Source organism: Tympanuchus pallidicinctus, unplaced genomic scaffold, assembly GCF_026119805.1.
Source record: "Tympanuchus pallidicinctus isolate F22 unplaced genomic scaffold, pur_lepc_1.0 scaffold5, whole genome shotgun sequence".
In the NCBI taxonomy this organism is placed as follows: Eukaryota; Metazoa; Chordata; class Aves; order Galliformes; family Phasianidae; genus Tympanuchus; species Tympanuchus pallidicinctus.
Window position 1 is genome coordinate 38,877,506 of NW_026294769.1, and position 10,666 is coordinate 38,888,171.

At 39.4% G+C, this 10,666-nt stretch overlaps 1 protein-coding gene across 1 annotated transcript in view; it reads right to left on the reverse strand.

The window, feature by feature from the left end:
- The window catches only part of LOC128090709 (transmembrane protein 68-like), a 49,454-nt gene extending 40,233 nt beyond the window's left edge, over positions 1–9,221 (reverse strand). The window contains exon 1 of the mRNA XM_052703203.1: positions 9,185–9,221. The gene's annotated coding sequence lies outside the window, so the exon portion shown is untranslated. The remainder of the gene's footprint in view (positions 1–9,184) is intronic.
- Positions 9,222–10,666: the final 1,445 nt, after the last annotated feature.

Genomic DNA, 10,666 nt, shown 5'->3' on the forward strand with positions numbered 1-10,666 from the left:
CACAAGTTGTACCAGTGGAGGTTTAGGTCAGACATAAGGAAGAACCATTTCTCTCAGAGAGTGGTCAGGCACTGGAATGGCTGCCCAGGGAGGTGGTGGAGTCGCCATCCCTGGCAGTGTTCAAGAGGTGTCTGGATGAGGAGCTGCGAGAGATGGGTTAGTGCTTGTGGTAGCAATGGTAATGGGAGGACAGTTGGACTAGATGATCTTGTAGGTCCTTTCCAACCTTGTGATTCTCTGATTCTATGATTATTCTATGTAGCTTCTCATTCCAAACAGCTTAACATTTTATACAGAGCTCAAAGGGAAGAACATTTCTGATGCTCCTCTTCAGAAAATACAGTTTCTAAAAGAGCATTTTCTTGGAAATGTAAGAGTATTTTATAAGAAATTGGCCTGGCCTCTATGTTCCCACCAAGCATTGTTTTTTATAAGTTTTAAAAGACCATAGACTTCTCCTTCAGTAAAATACTTTTAGAATATTTGTCCGCACATTGCAAGAAAGAAAACATACAGAATAAATGAAACAGAAATAGAAATGAATTGAAATGAGAGGGGAGGTTTCAAGGGAGATTCAGTCTGGATATTAGGAAAAGCTGCTTCTCTGAAAATGATTAGGCATTGAAACAGGCTGACCAGGGAGGTGGTGGAGTCACTGTCTCTGGAAGTGTCCAATGAACATGCAGATGTTCTTAGGGATGTGGTTTAGTGGGCAATATTGGTGGTAAGTGGACAGTTGAACTAGATGATCTTAAAGGTCTTCTCCAATCCTAATGAGTCCATGATTCTGTGAAAGCCTATTTTCTGACCAGGTCTGGTTTAAAACAAATAGCAAAATAAATATGTAATGATAAACCTGCAAAAAACATTCTTTGGAAAATTTCAGGTCAAAATTACCTGGAAAGCAATGTACAAGCTGAACCAAGGAGATGTGCTGGAGCAGTTTCTCATGGGCACAGATCAGCCAACAGTACTGTACACGCTCAGCAATTTGTTTTTCTGAGTTACTAAGTGCAGGTTGAAAGCCTACAGTTCTACAAGTGCTTTTTCAAAATGAGTGAGAATGCAAAGAGCCTGGGAAGGAATCAACAACTTCCAATGGAGATGGCAATGAAGCATGTCATTAGTAAATTGTAGGATTTGCCGTGCTAAGGAGTGGGAATGAAGATATGTTAGATGAAAAAAAAAAAAAAGAAAGTAAGAGGTAATAAAAGAGCAAGGCTAAGGCTTTGACAGGTAAAAGAAGTTGAGATAAATGAATCCTAATGGGAACTGATAAGCAGTAGAAACGATAATAATTTCCTGTGAACAGTGCAGTAAAAACCAGTATTACGTTGCTAACAGCAAAGGTCAGTCACTGACAGAATGTCCTGTACTAGGAGGGACTCATAAGGCACCCCTGCTGCTCCAGAAGTTGGCATGGGGGTACCTGTAGAAATAAAACTGTGATGGGAGTTTTTATAAGGCGCGGAAGAGGAAGAACCTTCATGCAATGGGAAGCTTTAAAGGGAAAAATAAATCTGTGAACTGCTGTGCTGTTCATCAAATGTCTGGCATTATAGTTCCTTATATTTTAGCCAGGGCTCTACATAATTTCTTATAAAGTCTCTTGAAATGCCATAAGGAGGTTATAGCAGAATAGTCTGCTCATGTCTGATTTATTTTCAATTTAAATTAAGTCAGTTTGCTAGCCTAATCTCTCATCACTTACATAGGAATCCCTGAAGATCAGCAGTATGTCACTTTCAGGCTTTTATATTAGCTAATGCTACAGCTGACATTTCCCAAGTTCATAAAGATGCCACTCTTTGTATCTGATACCACAGATGATAACTTGCCCAGAGCATCCCATCATACTTGCACACTGTGTAAAGGTCCTGCTTTCATCTCAGATCTTTCCTTTTCTCTGTAGTCCCTTATTAATGCCTTTTAAAAGTCTGTTCTGTGAACAAGTGCCACGGCCCCTCTTTTTCCACACACTACTCCTTTACTACTCAACCAACAGAAAATTCACTCATGCTCATCACCATGTTAGAGCTGCCTCATCCTCTCAAATCAAGCTCTAGAAAGGAGAGATTGGCCAGAAGGCCTCTGAGCAGTTTGTATGCTCAGCAAGCCCAGCTTTTATGTCTTATTGTCCCATCTTCTAAATTTAGATCTTCACTATTTTGTTTCCTTCCCAGACATAAACTGAAACATCAGTGCAGCCAATGGATTTCCTTTCATTTCCAGTGCCTTGATGAAGAATGCTCTGATTACCTAAAAATGTACCATCCACTGATTCTTTTGTTTTCCAGTATCATCTTCTCTGAAAGAAAGGGGTGCACATTTTTAAACTGATTTTGTTAAGGTGTTGTTGACAAACTGGTTTAAAAGTGAGCAGCCTGTAGTTCGTGGCTTAGTTTCATAACTCTGTATTTAGTATCTCCTACTCATAAACTCTCTGAGTCTCTTCAAAAATGACTTGAAATTTCTCTGAAAATGACTCTCATTCTTTCTTGGTTATGTTCTTTTTCTGTTTTCCTGAGGACTACATTCTGTATTCTACACATCCCACCGAGTACCCCCCAGCCAGCAAAGAGCCCCATTGCAGGTTCCTCCAAAGGTGAGGACCAAGTGGAGCTGCCCAGAGCCCACCAGGCACCATCCAGGAGCCCCTATCAGAATGCAGCACACATCATCTTGGAGCCTTGGACTTCAAGCTGGAAAGAGATTTAATATAAACAAGATAAAATCTCTGTAGTTAGGCATACGCCTTTTTTATTGGGTGGCTGGTATCCACATCCACTACCCACAGATGTATCAGTACGATAGCAGAGACTGGTTGAATTTGTATTATTCATGGTTATGCTATTTTCTGTATATTTAGCACATCAGAGGTACAAAACTAATTTGTTTACATTGTCACTGTAAACCATCACTAAATTGATTTATGTTCTTCTTTCTTCTTTAATGAGTTTTCCTCCAGAGCTTTCTTCTGATATTTCTTCCCAAGCATGAAGAAAGGAAGGTGTTTCAGATATGTCTTCTCTGATCTGTGACTGTCACCTCCAGATGTCATCTAATACAACTGTCTAATTTCAAGCATTAAAGTACTTCATTTTTCTATATTTATATTTTATTATCAGGAATGGTATTAACATTTGACTGCAAATTCTTTTATCTGCACTAACTGTGCTACTTCTGTTTGTTATTTATCAGTCTTATTTATTCTCCTTTCTTAAGTACTCTGATGACAGAATTGTTTTAGCAAAAAAGGGTTTCACCTTGTAGGGGAAAAAGTAATCCATACTTACAGCTTGTGCTGTTTCCTTTTGAAAATCAATGCCAATATCCATGAATTTCACAAACATATATATGTGTATGTATATATAAATGTTAAACACACACACACGCATGGATTTCTTTATCCATTTCAATAAGGCATCTACATGTTCTTCATTACGTGTGGGATTGGGATACAGATAGACACCCTGAAAATCAAACCTTTTTTTCCCTTTTCTGTTGCTTCCCCTGTACCCCAGAGCCTCTCCTCCCTCTCCACTCCTCCTATTGGAAACAGAGGCTGGCAAAGGCTGTCCCCAAGGAGCCATCGGAGCATCTTGAGCCAAAACTGTTCCAGGGAACTCACCTATTTAGGCAAAAGTGATGACTGAGTGTAAGCACCTGGCCCTTCTCCATCCTGTTTTCTTTCCCTGTGCCTGAAGCTGTCAGTGAAGATAAATGTCAATAATGATGTGGATGTTTTGTTGTGCCATGGCTAACCAAGCTAATCCCAAACTTATTGCACATCAAGCAAACAGCTTATATGAGGATGGCAATAGCTTTCTAATGTTAGTCAAGGATCAAGTGGAATATGATGTTACATATTCTGTAATCAGTTTATTAATGTTCTTACTGACACTGGCTCTCTTCTAATCACCTGCAATCACATCTTAGCTACTGTTTTTCAGTTTGTCCTTGTGAAATTGCTGCAAAATTACATCCCTTTCACAAGTCCACATTCAGTGATCCAGTGCTTATATAAGAGCCACAAAGCATTCTTATGAAGCACTGCTTATGTTCCCCTGCCCCAAACTGTTCACAGAATCATAGAACCATTAAGCTTGGAAAAGACCACCAAGATCATCCTGTCCAACTGCCAACTCATTCCTGTCATGCCCACTATCCTCTATCCCTCAGTGCCACATTTACACAATTCTTGAATACCACTAGGATGCTGACTCCACCACCTCCCCAGGCAGCCTGTTCCAGTGCCTCACCACTCTTTCTGAGAAGAAATTTTTCCTAACATCCAACCTGCAACATTAGGCCATTACTTCTTGTCCTATTGCTATTAAGAGGGAGAAGAGGCCAATCGACAAATTAGTACAACCTTCTTTGAAGGAGTTGTAGAGGGCAATAATGTCTCCCCTGAGCCTCCTCTTTTCCAGGCTGAACAATCTCAGCTCCTCAAGTGTTCCCCATGAGACTTGTGCTCCACACTCCTCACAGCTTAACTGCACTTCTCTGGACACTCTGCAGGGCCTCGATGTCTTGTAGTGAGGGGCCGAAAACTGAAGCTAAGAGGAAAATATTTGATTTTGCTGATCCCCATGTAGTAGCTACTTAAAGAGTAATTTCTCTCAATGTAAATTTACTGTATAACTGATTTTTCATAAAAGCTCTGCTAAAAACAAACATATTATAAAATATAAATGCATATGAAGGTTAAAATGCTGACAAAAAAAAACCAATAATAGATACTAAAATACACTAATTGGAAAATACGGGGATGAGAGTAATAGCCTTTCCAAATGCTGTCACACACTCTTTCTAAACCTATTTTTCTTTCTCCTGAAATAGACTGTAAACACAGCTCAGAGATGAACCCCTTTGTGATTCAGATTATCTGTTTTTCATATCACTTGTTTGGAAAAGAGAGGGAATGTCTTTTGATACTTAGCTAAAACAGATGGAAATTGTCTATGCATCAAGCCCATGTAACGTTAAATAGAAAAACAGTTCAACAAAAGCTATATTCACAAGCCACGGAAAGGTCATCTCACCTCTTCATCTATCTAGAAGCATCCTAAGACAGAGGTCAAGAAAAAAAAAAGAGAGAGTGACAAATATAATTTCTTAAAACCTAGGCCACATGTTTGCACCTGCTATTTAACTCCTGTGATAATCAGAGGTCAAGGAAGGCATGAGCTTATCTAGAATAGAGAATGTACCTACAGTGTCCTACAGAAAGAACAAAATCAACTATGGGTATAGTTACTTTTCCTTTAAAAGACAGGCATCTTTAAATAAATCCATTAAAGAATTAAAACTTCTCCCTTAGAATATTACAATTCATTAAGTTCTGAAGACTTCATAGCATAAAATATTTCAGTATATTACAACATATTAATCAACGTTCTGATGTTCAAGAACTCATTCTAATAAAGATTACCACATGTTTCCTAGTGATTTTTTTGGTGTCTGTCTCTGATAGTCTGGACAGTAATTTTTGCCTGCTAAGAAATTTAAAAAGGAAAAACAAACACATCTGGTAGTTCAGGAAGTTTAGTCTTTCTATTCATGGCATACACAGGGAAAATACATCACCCAAAAGGTTCCAGGGCTTATTTTTTAATGCATGGAAATGCACTTATATTGGCAAAGGTTGTAGGGAGGAGCCCTGCGCCAAGATCTCAGAAAACTCAGTAGAAGAATTTCACTTCTAGCTAATGACATGTTTCCTTATGTTTGACAACAGCTGAATTCCTCCCACACAGTGCCCAAGTAGAATGGGTGTTTGCACTTAGTTCATTCTCAGTGATAGTTAGGTAGGAGAACAGTTCCCTGTAAAAGCAGCAAGAAGTAACAAATAAAGAATTAAGAGGCACTGTAAATGCAGAGAACATGAAATACTAGGAGGCAGTCTAGAGAAAGAAAGAAAACCTAAAGACAGAGGCACACATCCCTGAAGCGTTGTCACCCCCTTCCTGCAAAAGAGGGATGCTCACGTGTGAATGGGCACATAGGGGACTGGAACTTTGGGGCTGGCTATAGAAAGGTTTTTGGGAAGCTGTAGGTGCTTGCCAGCATTCTGCAAATGTCTTGTGGTCTGGTTTGTCTGCTGGACTGCTGATATCAATCCACTGTGTGAAGTTCACCGATTGCCAGATAACTTGTCATTAATAAATCAATAAACCACTTTGATCCTGATCTGAGTCAAAGTTTGAGAGCTGAGCAAGTCTTCACTGAACATGCAGTAGGGAAATTTCATGTTTGTAAACAATATTTCAACATGCAGACTCTCCTCAAATATTTCAGTACTATTTGAAACCAAACTGCTGAATTTGGGGAGCTGCTTCCCAAATGATTAAATCTTCTACAGTCAAAACATAAGAGTATGAGAAACTAAGGAAATTAAAAGTACTTGATATGCTATGAGAGTGCAGGAGAGAATGAAACAAAAGTGCCTCACTTGGGTGTAAAAAGAAAAACACAGCTAAAGCTTTTGGGCCCTCAAACAGGAACTGACAAGAAAGATGGTTCAGTGACTCATTCCAAAGAGTGTATCCCCAAAACCTTACTGAAAATACTAATAGTTAAATACAGCAGTTTAAATTCATATAAGACAAACATGGCATGATAGAAATGCACATATATAGAAATAAAATATTAAAATTCCAGGTCATTAAGCTTTCTAATAGAAGAAGAAGCTGTAGCAAGTGGCCAGCCCATTACAGCTAAATCTTGCCAGGCTTCAGGCGCTACACTTTGTGGAAGGGCATCCTTGCATCTGCAAGTCAGGACCTCAGCAGGAATAAGTGAGGTGCCCACACAAAATATCTCCTTTTTACTACTGGATCTCTAACATTAAGTTACTTAACTGCATATAGGCGAGGGCTTGTCCCTAATTTGCCACCCAGTTTCTTGGGAGACTGGATCCGCTAGATTCGTTCTGTTACCCTGCAGTGATTACAACCAGTATCATCTTGTTTTGTGGTCAATAGTAGTTCTTGAGGTGACAAATTAATTATTTCTGTAGTTCCTTGCCTCCAGCCACATCCTTTGATTTGTCTCTAACATCTATTTTTGGCCTGTTTTAAATCTTAATAAATCTCCACAGAAATCATGCATTCTTTACACAAAGTTGCTCTCTGTTTTTGAGGTTAGAAGCACTCAGTATGCACACAGTATATAGTGTTCTGTGACTGGGGCTCACATACAATGCCAGAAAGTGCCCAGATTTGCAAGAAAATAATAATAAGGAACAGAGAAAAATAAAGCTATTTTTTTCAGAGCTACCCTGGAGAATAGAACTGTAACAAAACTTCTGTATAGGCAGAGTAACAGAAGGATGTCAGAACCATTCAAATTCAAAGAAAAATGTACTTTCTACAGGAAAGAATTAAAGCCACACATCTTTAATTTTTTTAGGTGTCTGCAGAGCGTCCACAGTCTCAGGATGTGGTCTCCTATGACTTCAATTACATCAGCAGCACTTTCACAAGTGCAAATGAGCAGTGGCCGCTTGTAAAATAAATGGTCTGGCCCATTATTTAGGATTATTTAGGAAGGTGATTTAACTACATTAAACCAGAGACTAAAACTGGTAACAGAAGTATAAGGCTAACAGAGTCTAGCAGTTCACAAGACCAAGCAGGTACTGCTCTAATTAATTAATGTTCAGCCAGGATTCAGAGTTGCTTTGAAGACAGCAGGCACTGACATTATTCGTTTTGGCACTGTGAAGACATGCGGAATGATGGAACAATCACAACCACGATTCAGGCACTACCAAAGTTATCTGTTATCTCTCTAGTCCTTCAGCTTTTGTCTCTCAGCAGGAGATAAAGGATTCTTTATGTAGGAATTAAAGCTGCTACCGATAACTGATGGGACTCCCTGGTGCTGCAACAAACCAGTTATCTATTCTCTGTGAATTTCTCCTCTCTGGTGAATGTTACACAAGGTTATTTGGCACAGTTTATTTAGGAAAAAAAAAAAAAAAAAAGTCAACCACCACCCACTCACCAAAACCTACACCAACACAATCATTCACTGCATAAAAATATTGAGCTATTAGGTTTCACATTTTGACCTAAAATCAAAGGACATGGGGCTGTAACCTAAGCACCCTTTTATTTCTTGTTGTTGGTCTTTTTTTTTTTTTTCAGAAGGCTTTCTCTTAAACACTTTTGCTTTCCTTCTGTGAAAGCCAAGTAATTGCAGCTTAGCAGCATTATTGTTTCACTGCAATCGCAAATACCAAACCAACCACAATAGATAAGGCAACTAAAATGATTACAAGACTCTGCATCTTCCACAGATTTGTCTAATGACATAATCCAAGTATGGCTACAGCAGAATTGGAGTCCACCCATTACTACAGAGGTGAAACTTAAGATGTGTTTAAGAAGTCAAACAGGAGATCAAGAATGCACAATATTATTAGCAGACCTAGGTAACATGCCTGGATATCAAACTCTGTTGATGACCTTTTAAACATTAATTTGGCTCATCAAACCTTTAAAGAAAATACCAAATTTAGGTTCATGCCATAATCTTACATATACAGTCCACAGTTATATTGCTATTTGCTTTCCTCAGTCCCACAGTTCACTGGAATAATTCTCCTTTAAGCCACTCTTTTTCTTGCAGATTTGAAGAAAAGACTGAAAACATAGAGAACACCAGGCAGAAAAACATAAGATACAAACATATAATTGGAATTTAGACCAAGCAGTAAACACAATGCAGCAAGTCTTACAGATACTTCAGCTGAATCCATTCTTTCCATATATAAACAGAATAGATTAGGGACTCTCATGTAAAGGATTTGGGCTCCATTCTCACTTCCTGCAAAGAGAGAGAATACAGCACAGTGAATCAAATACTCACAGATATTTCTCTGAGTTCATGTGCAGTCACTGCAGAAAGATGATAGAACAACTTTTTCTTTTGTGATTCATGACTTAGAAAATTTTGCTCTGCTTAGATCTGCTTATAAACCAAGCCTTTGATACGTGACATGTGGTTTGGTTATGCTCTGCTATGTATATAATCTGATAACTTCCTCCATAAGAAGAGTCAAGGTTCTCTCTTTTCTGTGAGTTCTAATACAACATATAATAAACTCCAGTCTGACTCAAAAATACTTGCTTTATTTCTGCAGCACTTCCCATACATGGAAAGGTACACATACCTGTAGGGGTCCAGCTCAGAATTACAGGAGCAGTTAAGAGTTACTCTGGGAACATCTTGTATTTTACACACAGTGCATATATTTGCCTTTGTCTTGTTTTCAAAAGCTAAGACCAGTGTTCTCAGCACTCCTCAACTTATCATTATTTGGTCAGTTGCTCTCAGGGAAGTCAGTCTTGATATGGGATTTCAAAAGAAGGGGGAAAAAATGAACAGCTTTAAAGCCAGTCAGGAGGCAAGGTCATGCTCTGAGAAGCACGGATAAAAGTAACAAAGTCAGGGTCACCAGCTTTTCACTATCACAAGAAAATAACAACAGTGAGGTCCATGAAGGGCTTTGATGCTGAGGCCAAACATGATATGCAAGAGCAGAGAAAGGGAGCAAGAGTCAGGGAACCAGACAAGGGAATGGTCCAGAGTGCAATGTACTACAGTCAGAAGATGGAAGGCAGGAAAAGGTGGGTCACCAAGGTCAAGCACAGACTTAAACCTGCTCCATTACAGACACCAGTTTAAAATCTGTATCAGCAGGTGGGATTTTTAAAGGGTGGCTTAACACCTTTTTGCAGGTTAAAGCAAAACATTCAACATCTGTCTGCTAAAAATTGTACTCAGGTTGCATTGCCCTGCCTGGCTCACACATCTTTGCAGTGATGGGCCAAAGGGAATAACTCTGCTAGGACACAGGATTTGTGCATGACTGAGGATACAATCAGCATTATGATTTTTGTTTGCAAGGAGATGAAATTTGTTGTTGGACAGTGGTTGTCCTAATGTCACCTGAACAGTTCTTCTACCCCCAAATTTCCCACTGCACATTTCCTACCTAACACTGAGGATATTTTGCTTTCACATGAGGCCTTGTAAACTTATGGCCCAGAATGTACTGATGCAGACAAAGAGAAAAAGGGCAGCAGACAAAGAGCAGAGCATGTGCTGACATAAAGCCGTGCAGAGGAGTTGAAAATGGAGTATACATGTATGATACACTTGTTTTTAAAATTGCCAGTGTGCAATGGCTAGCACGTAAAAAAAAGAGCACCAATTTGTTGCTTTATTGTCTGCAAAATCCTATCACAGTGATGGCGTGGCTTTGTAATAGCTCTCCAAGAGAGTTGAATTTCATGGATTTTACAGACAAGGTTCATCCTGCAGAAAAAATGCTTGAGAGAGGCTCTCATTAATGTTTATAAATAACTGAAGGGCAGCAGTCAAATGGCTGGGGCGGACTCTTTTGGGTGGTGAGCAACAACAGAACAAGGAGTAACGGGCAGAAACTGGAACACAGACAATTCCCTACTAATACAAGTGCTTCTTTACGATAGGGATGGCATAGCACTGAAACAGGCTGCCAGAAACGTTGTGGATTCTCCTCTGGAGGTATTCAAAGCCTCCTGGACACTCCCATGCTGCCGCTGCAGGGAACCTGCTTTAGCAGGGCGGTTGGACTACATGGTCCATTTCAACCCCCCCAGCTGTGTAA